Below are 21,458 nucleotides of genomic sequence, written 5' to 3'. Positions count from 1 at the left end.
AAGGTTTACGAGGGAGATTGGCAAGCTTCAACAGAGCAAGTTTTGATTGATCGCATTAAACTAAAACTACAAGAAATTGATTTAAACTTTTTACAGCCGCATATGAAAGGCGTCAGAGCGAAATTGAGATTAATTGCAGTTGGTGGTAATTTTTCATATAAAAAATAATATATTTTTATTAAAAGATGAATGCTTTATTTAGAAAAAATAATATAGTAGTTTGTTTTTAAATTTATAAATAAGTTATTGACGTTTTTATTTTGTCCGATAACTTCCGCATCACCCGTTATTACCAAACAATTCGCATTGGAGCAGATTCTAAACAAAACAAATTATATCCAACTTATAATGAAGTAAGGAAAGAAAAAGATTTATGCATACCTTGTTGTGGAGTACAAACTACTGATTATTCAGCCTCAGCTGATTTACAGAGACTTATTGACCTTACTACATACAGGTTATTAAAAACGCTCAATGACTCTGTAAATGCTCCTTGAGAAATCCTTTACACAAGGATTACATAGGATTTGAAAGTTTAACCGGTCAAACATTATACAAACAAAGTAGAGAAGACAAGATTAGTATTAGTTATGTTGATGAAAAACCTTTATTTTTATCATTCATCTTTTCAATTAAACTTTATATTGAAGAATCTGGCGAATCACTAAGGACTAATGAAAAACCATCCTCTACACTTTACTGCCGTCCAATATTATTTCATTGTGTAAAAGAAAGTGCAGAGTTTATTACACAATAAAATATTTCCTTTAAGAACATTAATTTGAAACCAAGGACCTTTAATTTCTTTGTTATCAAACATAAGTTAAAATGCACAATGATTGATGGTAATGTGGCTACAATAGTTTCGTCTTTAAGTAAATTCTTTTGAGTATGTAGCATTTGTGAACTGACTCCTTTAAATATGAACAATCTTAATGTTGTTTTTTCAAAAATTTACTTTACAGTTTTCATTGAGCTCGGATTAAGCACATTGCATGCATGGGCTCGGTGCTTTGAATGCGTCCTTCACATAAGTTATAGAATTGAATTAGGAAAGTAGCAAGTTACAGAAGAGGATGATAAAGAAAGTGTTATAAAAAAAAGATTATTGTTCAACAAAAGATGAAAGGTCCCTTAGGTTGATTTGTTGATGAAACAAAAAGCAGCGGTTCAGGTACAACAGATGATGGAAATAATGCATAAAAAGTATTTTGAAACTAAAAGCTGTCTGCTGATATTATTGACTGACAACAAATTAACGCTAATGAATGTGAAAAATATACCAAAGAAACAGCAGAGCTCTTCGTTTCTCTGTACCCATGGTTTCCGATGCCTCAAATTGTACGTAAAAGTCGAATTCATAGTTCCCAAGTCGTTAGAGATAAACCAGTAACAGAAGGTCTTTTTTCTGAGTATGCTCAGAAACGTTAAAATAAAGACGTTAAAAATTTTAGAGAACACTATTAGAGAAAATACTCAAGAAAAGTCACAGATGAAGATGCTATGCGATGTTTATTGTGCAGTTCAAACCCAATTAATATCTTTTGAAGAAGGAGTTCGAAATGTATTAAAGAACTTGAACTTTACAAAGACTGTATTAAACCTTTTGTTAAAAAGGTTTAACAAAGTCTTTGTAAAGTTTAAAAATATTTAAAAGTTAAAATTAAAAAAAGTTGTAACTTTATTTAATTTTAACTTTTGAGTATTTTCAGACCGATTTCTGATAAAACATCTAAAAAATTCATGTTCTTTTGTTTATAAAAAGGTGCCTAACACGTAAAAAATGATTTATTTAAATAATGTTTCAAATCTTGAAAAAACTGTTTTTACAAACAACTAAAAGTTATGCCAAAAATACCAAACGCTCTATACACCCTTTTTTATTAGGGTGTTTAAGGTGCCTGCATTTGCAAAAAAAAAATTTTTTCTTTTAAAAAAGATTTTCACAATGACTAGAGCCAGTGATAAAAAGTTCAATTTTACAACTTTAAAAAAAGGAGTTTTGATTCTATGTCCATTTTATGTCGATCTTGGCCCCCTGTGTACTATATTGAAATAAAAGATAATAAAAAATTGTCGCATATTAAAACATAAGCAAAAGTCTGACCTGATTCCTACTGGTATTAAAAGAATTAACTCTAAACGTACCACACCTTTGTTTTGAACTAAGGGTAAAAAGCTTGAAACAAGAAAAATAGTTAACATAAATATTCATGGTTTTGTTTTAAAAGTTTTTTTAAAGTACTCTTTTTGAAGTACTCCTAATCAGCCTTTTCAAAATTTACATTAATTAGCAACTTCTTCGGAGTTCACAGATTCACATAGAGCATGTAAACTAGTTCTTTAAAACATCATATAATATTGTCTTTTTTGAAAAACTTAAATGTTTTACTTTTTATAATTAACAAGTTGGTATACAGATACAGGACAGAGCTTAGAGCAAGCTCTAAGCTCGGTCCTGTATCTTTCTTAGAATTTGAACTTTGCTTACTATAAGCACTTCACCGGTAGTCTGGTACAAATGCATGTAAAACTAGTATTGAGTACGCTTCATGGAACAGGGGCATTTACAGATCTTTTCTCGTTTACAATTTAGCTTTAAAAGCAGTATCATCTAGTGTTAAACATACTACAAAACAATGTAGCATTATAAATATTAGAAAAATTGAAGTCTTAATTGCCAAATATTTGTTTTGATCTTGGCATATTGGTCTATTAATCAATACTTCATTGAGTTACACACCTTAATCGAGAAATAAAGGTAAAGAGGTAGAAAAAAATGCACGCATCCAAAATCACATGTTTTTTAGCTGTTAAATTGAACAAAATAACGGTTATTGTGTTCTATAATTGGGTAAAAAAAAATTATAAACAAACATTTACCAGCTATTCAATTTAATAATATTTAATAAAAGAACAAAACTTAAAAAAATTATACTTTTTATGTTGTCACATAGATATTACATTATACTTATTATATAATTATGTTATTATTATCACATTATACTTATTATGATGTTATAAAAAAATTTTTTTTTGATGCAAAATGGTTTTTGTAAATTTTTACCTAGTGTTAAATGCTTTAAAGATGATACTTTATTAGAGTTTTACAAAACTCACTTACATCCTCCCTGTAAATATACTCTTAAGAGATTTTGTTTTTATATTTTGTTTTAATCTTTATTTTAAAGAGACTGATATTTTTTTTCATGACAATAGTTAATTGCTGTTTCATTAAGTTAATTTTAATTAAGAATGTTTTTTAAATAAATTTAAAATTTATTTAATATATATATATATATATATATATATATATATATATGTATATATATATATATATATATATATATATATATATATATATATATATATATATATATGAATATATATGTATATATATATATATATATATATATATATATATATATATATATATATATATATATATTTATATATATATATATATATATATATATATATATATATATATATATATATATATATATATATATATATATATATATATATATATATATATATATATATATATTTAACAGCAAGATTTTACTCATTTCTAAAATTGACAATATTTTTAGGTTACTTGTTTCCTAAAGTAGTAATGGTGGTTGGTTCTTTGACTTCTGTTATTGCTTTTGGATTGAACGTGCTAAATTGCTGTGATATAGTAAAGAATCGCAAACTTTCTGGTTATATGCTCCAAATTACAGGTAACACTAAATAAAAAAATTTAGAGCTAAAATGCAATAATTTTTGTATTTAGATATGTTTATCTTTATTTAACGGCATATTTTTTTTGCCTTGAGTAGTTTGTCAGTTGTTTCTCGGCAGGTAATAAAGTAAAAAAAAATTTGACTTTTTTATTACATATCGGGAACGCGCTTTTGGAACTCGGGTTTTAGCAAAAAATGAAAAAAATATAGTCTATTTATAAATTTAAAAGAAGTATACAAAAACACTTTATATTTAAACAATACATACAACCTTTAATTTTTTTTTTAAATTAATTTTATTTTATGTCATATCTTTTTTGTTGTTTTGGTTTGCCTCATTTACTTTAGTATATTCATCACAAATAGATGAATTTAAATCTTCTTAATGTTTGAATCTGCAAAGAATTAAAGCAAAGCCAATTTTAAGTTTTAGGTCCTTAAGAAACTAATATTTTACTTTTATACATAATTATTTAACTAACGGCAATATAATATAGGCAAGTGCTAATCGCACTAATTTAAGAAAATTGTACAGCAAAGATAAACATGAAGTTTGAATTGTATTTAAAGCTGTTAAAGCTGTTCCTTGTGAACCTCTTTTAATAAAGCTTTGGCGCCTTAAATATTCTCAATCTTAACATTCAATTAGTTTTACAGCTTTTGTAAAAAACACTACGTGGACTGTCTTCGAAAAATTTGAAAAATTTATTTGAAGAAATACACCATAAGTATCCCAAGAGATATTCCAGGTACAACTTTCTTGTACCAAACTCTTATTCAAAACTGAATTTTTAATCATTTCAAAATCGCGGGCCATTTTTGTAAAAAAGTTTTCCAATCATTGTTGCCAAACAAAATGTTTCACTTAATTAGTTTAAAATTAAATTAAAGCGGTGTTTATTACGCACATATGTTGGTTTAACTTGATTTTTTTTTTTTTTTTTTTTTTTGGAAATTGATCAACTAAAAAACAATGTAATTAACTTAAGTAAATCTTAAATTCAATAACTCTGTAAGTTAAAAAACTAAACTAAATAATTACTGACATGAATCATTATCTTTAATTGCAGTATTTTTTTTAAGTTTTTATTTCTCTCTTTTTCTTTCCTTTCTGGTTTTTTTTTTGCTTTTTGTTTGTTTGTTTATTTTCTCTAATTTATTTATTGTATAACGTTTAATTAAAATGATCTTATTTAATTTTGAAATTTTTGTAAACATTTATCTTATTTCTAAATTTAGATATACTTGGTGCTGGTTTATCAAAATATTTTTTTAGCCTGGTGGCTAAAAATCACTTTTTGACTAAAAATCACAAGCCATAACAGAAAGTTGATACTTAAAACTTTATAAAGACAATTTTTAGCTACAAATAAATGCAACTATTACATTTAACCTAAAAATAGTGTTTGTTATAATGTTATGACATTAGTTTCAAATGTTTTTTTATCAAGTAATGATCTTATTATGATCTCGTGGTAATGGCATAAACACAACTCAAATTATTTAACTACCAACGTCTGTTTCGCAGTATTAAATGATTACTGTTTATTTAAAAATATTCCCTGAACCCTTCTTCTTTGTCTAAAGTTAGCAGTTAATGATAATAAATTTAAACAATTAATTAATTACAATTTATTCAGTAATACTATAAACTGTTCAAATAATATAACAGGTACTATTTTACATTTAACTTAATGTTCCTTATACTTAGTATTCTACACAACTTCTTTTATGACTCCCAAATCTTCATACAACTCGTAACACTACAGTTCTTCCTAATATTTTTTCTTCAATATCTTCTATAACTTCTAACTTTTTCGCCTAGAACTCTATTTCACCTTCCTCTTCTTTATTTAAATCATATCAGATTGATAAGACGCAATTCGGTTCATTGTTCTTAATCGAATTCGAATGTTAGACGCTTCACACTTCATTACTTTGTTTAACTATTGATTGTTTTTTACCCGTGACCAGTTATTACCTTCGTAATATTACTTACTTGAACTCCAAACAATATTTGATTGTGGCCATTCACTAGGTACACATCTGTGCATATAATAGCAGCCCGTACTTTTTGTGATATACTTTTGCAGCCCTACGATTCGTCTTGTAATTTGAATGGTATATTATGAATAATGGGTATATTCTGCCGTTTCTGTGCGCATTCTTGCAAAATGAAAATTGTCGAACACAACAGTTTTCTATGTACCGGGCCAACTTTCTTGTAATGCTGCGTACCGTGATATTTTTGTGTTCATTGCTGAAAAATCATTCTTCAGCTGGTAACGTTATTTTTGTGGACAGTAATTAATGGCATAGTTATGGTATGAGTTCGGTAGGCGTATGCGTAGGCAGTGAACGTTCTTACAGATTCATTCAATAAGTGCATGTTATGCGTACAAGAAGTGATTGTTGGTAGTTGATAAATCCCTCTCGGTCGCACTTTTATACAATCAAAACCTTGGCTAATAAATACACCTGTCGTTATCTTAGGTAGGATGAACACACTTTATATAAGAGTTATAAAGAGAATCATTATCTTCCATACATCGACTAATGATCTGTGTGACAATCGATCTTTAGGTTGTCTTGTATCTTTTCGTTTCGCTGTTTGAACCATTGTTATTGCTGGAAGTTGCAAATTTTTATTTTTTTCTTCTAGATATTTTTCTTACCTGTTTATTTTATATATTTTCTTTGGGGTTGCACGTTTTTTTGTTGACGGGTATCGTTTGACCAAGTACTAGATCTTTCCTTTTCAAAAGAGCTTTGTTCTTTATTTTTTTCTGTTTCTTCAAATTTCATTTGTTTTTGACTATTGTATTCTAGAGTAAATTCTTTTATTGTTTCAATTGCTTTGTTCTATGCATCCGTGTTTTATTATTATCTCTTATTTTGTTTTTCTTTGAAGCAAAAATATTGTTAAAGCCGGGACAAAATAACACGAGTTTTTTTTGTAAATGCTATGGTTTTTAGTGAGTCTGTACCGAGCAGTAAAGACCTTTGAGATGCATGATAAGCTAAAAATAGTTTAGCAGAGTAAGATAAAAGTACAAAAGGACAGATATCCAGTTGAAAACAAAGAATCTTAAAGTAGAAAAATGCTAAAAATTGATTAAGTAAAATGTAGTAAAAAAAAACAAGAACAATAAACAATAGTCGAGGAAAGTTAAAGTCATCAATTATTGTGCATTAATTATAGTGTAGAACGTAAATTTAATGTATAAACAGTATTAATGACGGAGCAAAATTATTCGTTTTATAAGTAGTTACAGTGTGGTCTAACTTATTAGGGTAATAAACACACATTTTAGATATATTTGTTTCATAGAAGTCTAAAGTATGGTTTGGACTCGTGTATAAAATTGGTTAAAAAGCATTGAAACATGTATAACATAAGCTAGACGTAAACTCTAGTAGTTCTTTAACATGTATCTTTAAAGTAACAGACTATTACAACTAGATAATCCTGAAAATCTTTCATTTACGCAAAGTTTGTATTTTGTATAAATGAAAGATTAAGTGTGCATATGTCACATAACTATAAAGCTACGAAATGTATCTGAAGTGGAGTAGAGTTATTTGTTTTATAAATTGTAAGCAGGTAGCCTCTTGTCAATTAAACAAACTGTATGTATAGTGTAGCATGCTTTGTGCTTAATTATATTCATAGTGACCTATGTCTGTAGTATTTTTTTATTTATTTATAGTATTTTTATCTTTTGTATGAGGTTTTCGTACCAAAACAATATTATCAGAAAGAAGCTAATTATTAAAATGAAGTAATGCAATATCTAGTCATAATGTGAAATTTGTGTTTTTGAAAAACCCTTTTTTAGGAATTTCCAAATGTTTTAACAGTGTGAAAACAATATTTTAAGACTAATATGTATTTATTTTTGATAATTAAGTGTTACTACTTTCTTTTATAAAGGGATGTGTATAAGTGTATGTAACAGAGCTTGAGTAGAACTATTTATATTTTGAGCAGGCGTTGCGCAGTGGTTTGAGTTCTGGCATAGAACCCAGAGGTTCAAGGTTCGATGCCAGCTCTAGCTATAAGCGACATTGGTACGGAAGGAGGCGTGAACTTCCTGTTAATTGCTCTCCCGCGGTGCTCAGTGATAAGACCGTAAGTACTTCTAGGAGCACCTAAAATAACTACAAAAATAATTAAAAAAAAAATTAGTTTTCAGATAGGAAAAATAAAAAGGGGGATTGTCATCAAATATAATGGTTGGCTAAGCTGTTAGTGTTTGGTCTGACTGATTAAAAGAAGTAATATTTGGAGTAGAATAACTCGTTTTATGATTAGTTTGAGTGGCTTGTGTTATAGAAATAATTATACGCAGTAAAAAGATTAATACTATTTTTAATTTTTGTAGTATTGGATATTAGTTATACTGGTTTAAAAGTGTCTTGGCAAAACAATTCGCAGAATATGGAGCAGACTGAAATATACATATATATATATATATATATATATATATATATATATATATATATATATATATATATACATATATATTTTTTTTTTTATTTATATATACATATACATATATATATATATATATATATATATATATATATATATATATATATATATATATATATATATATATATATATATATAATAGTTGTTTTGATTATGTAATAAAAATCAATTTTTTAGATTTGAGAAAGATCAATATAAAGTAAAATAATCACAAAATAGATCAATAAATAAATAAAAAGTTAGATAAAAAAAAAACAACTTTTTTACGGTACTTAAAGTTTCATGTCGTTTGCGGCACTCATCAGTCATATATTTAAGTCAAGAAAAATCGGTTAATGAAATACAATTAAAAAACCGTTATAAATTTCAAAAAAAGCAATGGAATGAGTTCTGACGTCAAATAATAATAACAATAATAATAACAATAATAATAATAATAATAATAATAATGGCAATAGTAATAATAACTCCAACAATAATGACAATATTAATATCAAAAACAACAATAATAAGAAAAAACATCTCTTATAATCGTCAGTGTCATATTGAGAAAGAAGGAATCTGTTTTTATGTCTACACTTAGAAACAATCGCACTCCTTTTATTCAATAAATTAGTATTTTTATAATATAGAATTTCATATTTTTCGATGAGACATAATTTGCAAGATTTGAATGTTAAATTATATGCTTTACATTGACTGAGAATTTTCCACTAAACTATAGTGACTAAATTAGCTTCTTTTAACTTTCATACATGTTTTGAGAGTTTAGTATCATTTTTGTATGGAGAGATGTTAATTCATTTATTGTGATTAGCGTATCTTAATTTAAAAGGAGTCTTACTTATCTCAATGAAGGATTTTTTGTTAGAAGATGAATCAAGGTTGTCAGTTGTAACAGTTGCTTGATATACAATGTTGCTTGTTAAACATTTATTGATCAACGGACAGAGGTTTTTATTATAGCAGTTATAGACCTGTTGGTTAGGGTTTGTATTGTTGCCTAAAATATATTTTTTGAGCGAACTTATAATAGGCTTTACACTTGGCATACAACTGAGCTAACTTTAACTGTGTTCCTGTTAAAGATTTTATGCATTTTATTATTATTAGGAAAATGTTTTTAAATAAATTTCAAAAAACATTTTTCCACATTGGTGCTAACGTTTTTACTAAATGGAGGGTTAAACCAAATAAAGTTGCGGGCTCTGTTCCGTTTTGGAGTAGATACTTGATCATTATTAAAAAGCAAAGACTTTCTTGCATGAAAAATTAATGATATGTTCTCTTTATTTAATATTAGGTGTTGCTTGGCAAATTTGATTGAGTTTTTAAGAAATGTTTTACTGATAGAAGGGTAGAAGTCAATAATATCAAAAACTAAATATTTACAAAGGTGTTTATCTATTTATTAACCAATCGATAACATTTCGAGTGTTTTTCCATTGATTTAACTGTAATATATTTCTTAGGTCTGTATTAATTTTAGAAAGAATATCTTTACTAATTCTACCAACCTCGTTTTTAGCAGGATTCAATAAACGGACAATCGGATTGTTTTCAAAATTATCTTTATGGTCTTTTGAAGTGATAAAACAATTGGAAGATGTGTTAATGTCAATTTTATTGAAAACTTCATGATTTTTTAAAAGACGTTTACCTTCTTAGTTTACTTTATTTTTTATTTTTAAGTTAGATAATTTGTAGTTTGAAGTGATGGCATTTCTTAACAAGTTGTTTTTCCATATTATTATAATTTTTATTTTTATTAATGGTCATTATTGTTAGTATTATAATTTGTATTGTTATTATTATGACTATTATTATTGTTTGACGTCAGAACTAATTCCATTGTTTTTTTTGAATTTTGTAACGGTTTTTAAATTGTATTTTTGAAACTGATTTTTTTTGATTTAAATATATGACTGATGAGTGCCGTAAACGGCATGAAACTTTAAGTACCGTAAAAATATTTTTTTTTTTTGTATTTTATATATATATATATATATATATATATATATATATATATATATATATATATATATTTGTATATATGTATATAACTACAAAATTGATAATAAACAATATAATGGGAAAAGGCATGCCAAGGAAAAAAAACAATAATTGAATTTTTGAAATTTGAAAAAAGATTTATTTCTTTTAAATTAATATATAAATGATAAAAAAACATTGGAGGACTTTCACTATTTTTATCAGCAGTGCTATGTTTAATGCTTTATTAAATTTTTTTTATATAAGTGTAGAAAGTTAGATAATAGAAAAAATAATTTGCTATATTGTAACTATGAGTTACTATTGTAACATTTTCTTAAATAGAAGTCTCAATTAAATGTGTCATGTTTTTGTTTATGTAAATGACTTTCATATGACAACAAATATTTTTCACTTTTTAATTCAAGGAAAACAAAGAGTTGGAAAAAAGGTTCTATAGTTTTGTTGTGCAATCTTTTGCATTCAAATACATGATTGTCAAATTGGTCTGTAGAAATTCCTGTTTTGCAACTGGAAATATGACCATTAGTACGGTTTCTTAAATTATTTGTTTTTCCAGTGTAAGTAGATAAACCATTAAATGATAAACACTTTATATAATAAATAACATTTTTGCTATTACAAGTAATGCAACTTTTAATATTCCAAATAGTTCAATTAGATGTCTCAAACTTATTAACTTCTTGTAAATATAATTGGCAAATTTTACAACGAATATCTTGATAGATATTTGAACAACGAATATTTGATAGATGAAATAGAATGAAATTTTGAAGAAGTTATTTGTCTAAGTAAATTTGGTAGTTGTTTGTAGGCTATTACTGGATGTATATTTGAAAAAACCTCCTTTACCCTTGCATTAGTAGATAGACTAAGTAAAAGGTTAGTTTCTGTTAAAATAGGCTGGCAGTTTAAATTGCTATAAAATGTAGTTACCAGAGGAAAAACTTCTTTGGATTTTTTTAAAGGTGTTGGTATTTGTAATTTGGCATTATGAAATGCTTTTGCTATAATATTATCTGGGTAAAGACATTCTTTTAACCATAATTTTAGTTCCGTTAAACGCAGTTTTTATGTAGCATAATCCGAGGTAAAAACAATTATTCTTTTAGCAAGATTATATGGAATATTCTTTTTTATGTGGAAAGAATGAAAACTATTGTAATTTAAATAGTCGTGTTTTCTTTGAATTGAAAAGTAAGACATATTTGTTGTCATTTGAAAGTCATTTACATAAACAAAAAAATGACACATTTAATTGAGACTTCCTTTTTAAAAAAATGTTACAATAGTAACTCATAGTTACAAAATAGCAAATTAATTTTTCAATTATCTAACTTTCTACAGTTATATAAAAAAAAATTGATAAAGCATTAAACATAGCACTACTGATAAAAATAGTGTAAGTCCTCCAGTGCTTTTTTATCATTTATATATTTATTTAAAAGAAACAAATCTTTTTTCAAATTTCAAAAATTCAATTATTGTATTTTTTGCTTGGCATTCCTTTTCCCATTATATATATATATATATATATATATATATGTATATATATATATATATATATATATATATATATATATATATACATTTATATATATTTATAAATATACATATATATATATATATATATATATATACATTTATATATATATATATATATATATATATATATATATATATATATATATATGTATATATATTTATATATATATATATATATATATATATATATATATATATATATATATATATATATATATATATATATATATTTATTTAACACTACCTAACGCTTCATCACTCGTATCTGAATATATAATAAAAACTTTCTCAAAGTCAGGGAAAGCTAGAATGGGGGACGTCTAAGATATTGATTAAGTTTGTTGACACTGTTCTGTTGTTCAATATGCCATTTAAATTCTGCATCTTTCTTCAAAAAACCATTCAACGGCAAAACAATATTTTCAAATATATGTGCACCTATAGTTATGTTGCACGTATTTTCTACTTTAAAATTCACAGGTGGCGTTTTCTCGACTAACCTGAATAAACCATGACAAGGGCTTGTGAGTTTCCTCAGTAGACTTTTTTTTGTAACTACCGAGTAAATCCAGACTTTTTGTCCAAACTGAAATGAATACTTTTTAGTTGATTGATCATAGTGTATCTTTATTTTGGTTTGGGTTTTTAAAATATTTTCTTTAGTAAAGTTTTTTGCTAATCTTAGGTCTGAAAGAAATTGTTGAATGAGCAAATCAGTGTTGCTAGAGAGATTGTTCCAAGGTAGCAGAGTAGTATTGGTAGTAGTAAGTAGAAGAGCTTTGCCGCATATTAATCTAAAAGGTGTGTTTCTTGTACTTGCGGATCACTGGTATTATATGCGTATACTGCTGCAGAAAGGTGAACTTCCCAATCTCTTTGGTTAGATGCTACGTACATTCTAAAGTTATACGCTAGGACTCTATAATTACGTTTTTAGAAGCCTTATGTTTTGTGGTAATAGACGGTTGTGAAATAATTTTTTACATTTAATATTGCACACACAAATTTTATTAATATGTTATTAAAACTACTATCTCTATCTGTCTAAAAACGTCTTTTTGCTTCAGGTCGGAACACAATGTTGTCCACAAATAGTTCAGCAATTGATGTTGTATTAATAGTGGGTACGGCATAACCCTCCACATAGTGAAAAAGCAACCAAAGACAACTATTTAATGGGTTCCCTTTAACGAAAGAGGAAATGATCTCAAACAATTGGCTGCATTAAAATCTCAAAGGCTCTTTACGGGATTTGGTAATAAGGGTGCTTTACTAGAAACAGGATTACGTTTTTGTTAAGCACAGTTTGTGCATTATTTTACCCAAGTTTGCATATCACGATACCTACAAATCTAAAAGTAATTAAATCTTATTTTTTTTGTAGGTTTTTTCTTTCTCCGAAATTACGTTTACACGATTCATCGTGAGCACATGTTATTTATTCTGATCTTAGAGATTTAGGTATTACGAACTGGTTGAGGATCTTTGACAACAATATGAAATATCAACCCATTCTCATTTAAGTAATATTCCCTCCATTGCTGAAACCTTCTTTAATTTCTTTAAGTCCTCAAGCAATTCTCCTTTTGATTGAAATGACACTAGGTGGGAGTAACAGGGATCGTCATAATCTTCCTTTACAATTTGTTTAATTGGTTTACCTGGTATGGTTATTGTTCAAATAAATTCTAACTGCATCTTGATTATATGTCGGCGTTCCCTTGCATCTTTGATAGACTTTAATCATTATAATAAACTATGGTCTGTTGCATTTTTATATCTTTGCACTTGTACATAAGGTCTACATTTCTGTACTGCGACAACAACAGCTAACGTTTTGCGCTCGGTTGTGGAGTATTTAAATTCTTTGTTTGTAATATTTTTCCACCGTTGAGGATAATTTTTTCAGAGTTATCCTAACCTAACGCTTCATCACTTGTATCTGAATATATAATAAAAGGTTTCTCAAAGTCAGGGAAAGCTAAAATGGGTGACGTCGTAAGATATTGGTTAAGTTTGTTGACACTGTTCTGTTGTTCAATATGCTAACTAAATTCTGCATCTTTCATCAACAAACCATTCAACGGCAAAACAATATTTTCAAATTCTTTGATGAATCTTCTGTGATAGCTACACAGTTTATTAAATGCTAAAACTTCTTGTATTACTTTGGCAAAGCAATGTTTGCAAATTCTTTGATAAAACTTTTGTGATAGCTACATTGTTTAATAAATGCTAAAACTTCTCGTATAATTTTGGGCACAGAATAATCTTTTGCTACCTTAATACTTTCTGGATCTGGTTTAATACCTACCGAGTTATAATATAATCCCAAAAACTTTATTTCATCTCCGCAAAAGGTACATTTCAGTATATTTATTTAAATTTGGCTTGTTTTATAGCATTGAATATTATTTGTGTATGTTTTAGGAGTTTTTTATACGTCTTGAGTATATTAAAAAATCATCTAACTATGGCATGCAGTTGTTAAATAAATAGTCACGTAGTTTGTAGTACATAGTACGCACTTCATCATTCGTTGAAACGTTGCTGGTGCATTATATCAGTTTAAAGTCCTTCCAAATGGAAAGAATTTAAATTCATATTGTCTTGTGTATAAGATAAACGCAGTTTTATTTTTAGATTTGTTATCAACTTTCACCTAATATTATCTGCTTAATAGATCCAATGAAGAAGATACTTTGCATCATGTAACATAACCAGGCTTTTCTCACTTCAAGGCAGTAAATAATTATCCCTTTTTTTAACATCATTTAGCATACGGTAATCAATACATACTCTGAAAGTTTTGCTTTTCTATGGTACCATTACTACCGGACTTGACCAGGGACTTACACTTGATTAAATGACATCATTTGTTAGCATCATCTTATTATATTTGACCAGTAATTTCGTTCAAGATTCTGCCAGACGATAAGCTCATTATCTAATTGGCCGTACATCGTCATTGTCAAAATAATGGTGTATTACATCAGTGTGTTTTATTTTGTATAAACTTTGACAAAACAAATCTTTGTTATGCTTTAGTAAAAAAAAGTAATTGGAGACGTTCTTCTGAACTCAATGCTGTGGCGTTAGTCTTTGGTTTTAATAAGTTCATTTATTCAGCAGGACATTTAATGCCCACGAATTCTTAAATTGCTTAGTTATGCGTTTGGTTATGGTAGAAAATCATGGACACCTTGTCCTTCAGAATAATTTGTCTCTGGTAAAAGGACACAATCCTCGTCAGTTTCCTCAGTGTGTACTACGGTCAGTATAGTTTTACATTTTGATACTGCTTTCATTTCTTTTATAGCACACACTGTGGTCATAACGATAAGGTATTCAGAGCGGATGTTGGGCAGCGGCTGGAGTAGTATACTTTTATGTGTATTGGTTATTAGCATTATATTCTGTTGTTGTGTGTTCCTATTGGAGTCAAAACATTTGGGCTAGTTGTTAATAAAATAATCTTTTAACAGAGTTTTAGGTTTAGCTGCCCACTTATCATCAAATTAATTATTTCTTGCCTTATGGCAGAACGTCTTATCATCAATAATTTCTTCTGTGTAAAATTTATTGTTAATAAGTTTCATGATCATAGGTATTTTTAAATAAAACTGAATGATTTCCACTCTCAACCAAACCTTAATTCGACTCGTAAAGTCATATCTTAAAGTTGCTGGATGGGTTAAAATTTTTGAAATTAGCAGTTCATGTTGAAATTATTACCTCTTATATTGATGGGGTACAAGGTCTTCCCAAGGATACGAAATGGCGTTCCAGCAGCCGTTTTCAAGGTACCATGGTACGGTAAGGGTTTGGCGACTTACTTTTTAATATTTTCGAAGATAATTTTATCCAATGTACTGTTAAACATCCTTTACATATTACTTGACCATCACTGGTACGAAGGCTGCATTTGGTTGGTTGAAATATTTAATGCTTAGTAAGACGGTTATTGTTCCGTTTTCATGAGTCTATTTCCGTTTGTGATTCACCAATACTTAGTTTACAATACGATGCAATTGGTAGGTAGTAGGAGGCGTTGTTGAGAGAGGTATGAGAATTATTTTAACTATCACCACAATGAGTTGGTTAAATATAACATGTCATTAAAGTTACTGTTCCATTCGAGTAATCGGGCGTGAGTAAAGTAAAGAAATAAACAAAAGTTAATCTTTAGAGATAGAATCCACTCTTGATCGAGGCAGTGCCTCGAAAATGTTATGCAGTAGTTAAAGATTACTGTTTATTTAAACATATTACCTGAACCTTTAATCGTCCTCTAAGGTTACAACTAATAAAATTAGATCCAAATAACTATTAGTTAATTGCAATTTATTCTGTATTACTATTAACTTTTGAATTAATATGACAGATACTAAGTCATTACATGATAACAAACCATGAGAAAGTATTGATGATATAATTACATCATATTGATCTGAGTGTTTTATTAAAATATGCAACTCAAATTTTTTATTAGAAATTGATATCAATATAATTCAACTGTGATACCTGTTACCTGTAGTTATGATATCTAGTTTTGTTGATAATGGTCATTTAAAAGGCGTTTACAAATTTTTTTATTTACATGAATCAAACAAATGTTTATCATACGCACCGGGATGGGTATATGTGGGTGAATGGAATTATCTACTATAGTAGTATATTATTCTAATGTGTAAAAATTCAAAATGAAACTAATTTTAAAAATTTTTGTTATGCTTCTGTGTTTATGTTGTATAGGTAATAATAATTTAAGAGTCGTTTACAATTTTTTTATTCGCATAAATAAAATAAATGCAATTTATACGCAGTGAGATGGAGTAAATCAGGCGGATAGAATAACCTACCATAGTAGTAGATTATTCCATTTTATTAGATTTTCATTAAACATATTATACATTTTATACAAAATTAAAAACTGTTTTTATATTTATTAGTATTTCGTTGCTATTTTGTGTAACTATACCTATTTTTTTTTCTTTTTTTTCGAGTAATGAGATTTTGTACAAGGTAACAACCATACTCTGCTATAGGTTTTCTTTTTCTTTTTTTCTCAAGTCATGGCTTGATTTATTTTACCTAGGCTTGTTACTTAATTTGGATTTAATTAATAATTAATATAATCCAAAGTGAAAGTAAACCATGGAGGTAGAGTAATGGTAATAGTCTTAGATCAAAATATTGGTTTTCCATTGTGGGCTTTTATAGTGACAATACGCCCTTTAAATGAATTTTACTACTTATTAATTGAATTTTATATTTTAAAAGACTTGACATTTTTAAATTATATCCTAATTTAAGTATTTAGTAATATTTAGTAGAACCCTGTGGTCAATCTAAATGATAAAAACAACTCAATAAAAAAAAAAAAAATTTTGTTAACTATTATAAATTGTATAATATTTTTAATTAAAATATACAAGAGTCAATACTAGTTTATGTAGATCAAATGAAATAGCAAAAATAGAACTCAATAACATAAGTAAAAAGTAAAAAATGCATAAACCTGAAAAAAATAGTTAAATAATAATGAATGCATTTTTAATTAAAGATAAAGTATTTATGATATGTTGGACAAATAACCATACTAATTACACCACACTTCTTTGTTTCTAACATGGGCAAATTGAGGAAATTATTTGGGTACATCTGATTTATTCACAAGCAACTCTTGCCTCTCTTTCCTTCCTATTAGGAGTGGATAAGAAGGATTGCAAAATTCGACCTATTAGCTCATATTACACAATGTAGAATTATGTATTTATTACACATAATTTACATAGTTATCGTTAAAAATTATATTTACACAATAACAATATTAAATTAAACTTATACATCGCAAGGTTTATAATTATATTGTAACAAATATATTATAAAATATTACAAACTAAAACAAAATATTTTTATATTATAATTTAAAATGCATTATTAAATAAAGATATATTTTGAGATGTAATCTTAATAATCCATTTTGCAAAAGAAAAGTAAATTTTAAACCATTAGTATACTTGAAAAGTATTTAAACTATTTACTTTTTCCACCCGACGTGTTCTGGAAACACCTTTTAACAGTTTTTTTAAAAACTAACGAAACAGTGCTTTCAATATGATCCTCTAACTTTTGTTGTCTGGTAGGTAAAAGTTTAAAAACTATGATACCCCTTTCATGTGTGTCAACAGATACTTCACATATTTTACTTTGGATGACGCACAAATAGCTAAATTAAGCTTATAAGTTTTACAATGAGCATATGTAGCTTTTTTGTTTAGATTTAAAATACAAGTTGACAAAATTTTAGTCTTATCCTCCATCTTACATTGAGTGATTTACTAGAAAGAGGTAATAGTTCAGAAAATTATTAAAGTATTTAAAATATATTTTGAGTTAAAAATAATACACCAAACAAAAAAAAAATATAGATTACTAGTTTTACGGTGTTATACCACGCCGCCGAGAGGGATGGCAATAAGAACAGTTTGTCCAGGTGGCAAATATCAAAGGGGGATCAAATGAAAAGAGATTACCCGAATAAAAATAAGGTCTTTTATCTAAAATATAGAGAATTTTTGATAATAAAAGGCGCTACTCAGGGTTACTGTCCCAGACGGTGTGACGGCTCTCGCTGGCCCTGATATTATATGTAACAAAAAGTTTAAACTTGTATGTTTTTATCGCATCACTGTCATAAACAAAAATTATACAACTATCATTGGTTAGTTTATAGTAGTAAAATTTCTATCATTATCGTTTAATACCTTTGTGCATACCATCAAACACTGAGCAATTTACAAAGGGGAGATAATAGTCCTGACAAATAATAATTTATATCTCTGTAAATATATATTTAAAATAAATCATTGAGTTATCCTTTTACAAAACTTTTATATTATAAAAGTTTTTGTCCAATTTTTTCATTTAAATCAATAACTATGTCGTTAATAGTTTTTTTATTTTTTACCACTATAATTCTTTCTTGTAATGCCTTTATAACATTACTTTTATGTGAACTTTAATTCTAGAACTCCTCTCCTTACTACTATCAAGGTAGTAAGGAGTTTTGTTACACTTCTAACAGTTATAACCGGAAATCTTTATCTCGTTTTGAGTTTTACGAAGTAAATAGATCAGGTGGATGGAATTAATGTTATTGAAGCATGACAAGCTTTTCATATCATAATAATGTCACTTTAAAGTGGGATATATTGAGTAGACATGCTGATTGATTGAAAAAAATGGTAATAACTTAAACAGGATGTGGCGCCTGTTTGCACCGCTAGTATAGTAAAAACATTCGTAAAAAACAAATCAAATAAGATTTATTGCCTGCACTACTCAATAACCATATGTGAAACCATTTAAATTTATTTGGTCTTACATAGGTAAAAAATTACTAAACGTTTAAATGAAATCTATATATAGTCTTAAGCAAAAATTAGATATTATTTAAAGAAGACATCCAAACAAGTTTGTAACAATCTTATTAAAGCAATACAAAACAACGAAAAAAAATTAAAAAACGGCAAAAGATCTAAAATAATTGTTTCAATTATTTATTCATCATACATTGCAGTAATTTTAAAGAATCACTAATTTTTTATACTTTACTAAAAAATCTCTACAGTCTCAGAATTAAGAATGAAAATAGGAGTAGTTTTTCATTCTTTTTGATTGCTTTTTTTTTTTTTTGAAAAACTTTCAAAAAATTATTTATCAAAAAGTGTTTTTATTAATAGTCAAAAAAAATAATACTAATGCTTGCTTCTAAAGTTAAAATTTTAAAATATGTTTAATGTTTTTTTGTTTTGTTTCAGCTATATGTTTGACCGCAGCATTAGTTGTGTATTCGAGAAACAAATATTTCATATTCGATTCGCTTAGCCTTTTGGGATGGTGTTCAGTAATAATATCGTTCATATGTGCGATTATGCAATTCTGTAGAACTAAATCGGAATATGAACCAATTTTTTGACTTTTAATATTTAAAGTCAAAATTGTATTTTAAAATAAAAAATCACATGATTCCAAGCTAGTTTATGCTTGTATTCTTTCTGTATCACTGTTACCAATGGTAGTAAATAAACGTTCGTTGTGAAATGTCTCCACTAAAATGTTGCTTACTGAATTCGATATTAAACTTATGCAGAAAGACGAATATGGCCGGTTGGGAAACACCTGACCTTCAAGCGTCACTAGGGATGGCAATCCCGGGATTTCGTACAAATTGTTCACCCCATAATCCCTGGATTTTTCTGCGAAGTTTCCTGGAATTTTGATATCGTCAAAAAAAGTTGACAAGTTTAAGCTTGTAGTTGTAGTTAAGTTATTTGTACATCGTCTTTGGTATAGTCGTGTATACTGTATATATATACGTACATATATATATATATATATATATATATATATATATATATATATATATATATAAATATATATATATATATATATATATATATATATATATAATTTAAGCGTTTGTTGGTGGAAAGAGCAAGAGTATATATACAGTTAAATATTTAACATTGTGAAAAATTGAAAACCATTTGCAGATGGTTATAAAATCAATTCCAAAATTTAATCATTCAATTCGGATATAGTATCAGTATCTTACAACAATATTGCATTTAATTTCATTTGTAATGTATTTAATTTCGACAATATTGCATTTCATTTGGAAAGTAATAAAAATACTTTAATTAATGCAAAAAAAAAAAAAAGGAGTTTTTTAAATTACTTACAATAATATTATTATTTTGAATGTAGGGGAGAGTGGGGAGAAGTGGGACACGTAAAATTTTTTTGGGTAGTTGCAATATTTTTTTTATTTGATGTATAGACTGAACCAAAAAAGTTTTTACAAATAAACCTTCTTTTTAGGCACCGATTCAATCCCCATAGGTTTCCAGCAAATTATAACAAAGTTTAAAAATTTTTGCTATTAGAGAAACCGTGCCATTGGGGTAAAGTAGGACAAGTGTGAGCAGAAGTGGTATAAATAAATTTAAAATAACATTTTAACACAAATATTAAATAAGAACTTAAAAAATCATATAATACCCTAATAGATATAAAAATGTTCTAGAGCTTTCACTAATCGAAATAAACAAATGGCAACGGGAAGAAGCGGAGAAAAAATATTTTTTGTCCTGTCCCACTTCACACCAATGTAAACACTTTGTAAAGGCACATTTCAAAATTAGGGATCATGCAAGAAAACAAAGCAAATTCTGCAAAATAGATGGGACAAAATATAATTGTTTAAATTAATAAACAGTATTTAGGCACCACTCCAAATTAGAAATTATAGGCTGTCCCGCTTCTCTCTCGTCCCACTTTTCCCTCGTCCCACTTCTCCCCACGCTTCCCTATGCAAACTAAAGCTTAAAAAATTTTCTTTATATTAAAGTTAATATAATTGCAAACATGTGGCAAATAAAAAATAGCATATAAAAATGTAAGTTTTTTTGATTTTCTTCTATCGTTCGTAACCATAAATCTAAGCATGAGCCTAAAATAACTTTTTCAATTTGTGCTAGTAATATTTGTTGCGCCATTTTAAATATTTTCAAATTGTACCTTTCCAATTTTAGAAGAATTTGTTTGGAAATTTTATAACCCCACAAGAAGCTTTTTTTGAGATGTATTGGAGGCAACTAGTTGTT

The 21,458-nt window shown here is 27.2% G+C and overlaps 1 long non-coding RNA gene across 1 annotated transcript in view; it reads left to right on the top strand.

Moving 5' to 3' along the window:
* LOC136090750 (uncharacterized) overlaps window positions 1-19,828 on the top strand; it is a 40,420-nt gene extending 20,592 nt beyond the window's left edge. Inside the window, exons 2-3 of the long non-coding RNA XR_010643691.1 lie at window positions 3,597-3,728; window positions 19,611-19,828. This is a non-coding gene — a long non-coding RNA (uncharacterized LOC136090750). The remainder of the gene's footprint in view (window positions 1-3,596; window positions 3,729-19,610) is intronic.
* Window positions 19,829-21,458: the final 1,630 nt, after the last annotated feature.

Source organism: Hydra vulgaris, chromosome 14, assembly GCF_038396675.1.
Source record: "Hydra vulgaris chromosome 14, alternate assembly HydraT2T_AEP".
NCBI lineage: Eukaryota > Metazoa > Cnidaria > Hydrozoa > Anthoathecata > Hydridae > Hydra > Hydra vulgaris.
This window is presented reverse-complemented; position numbering and strand designations above follow the sequence as displayed.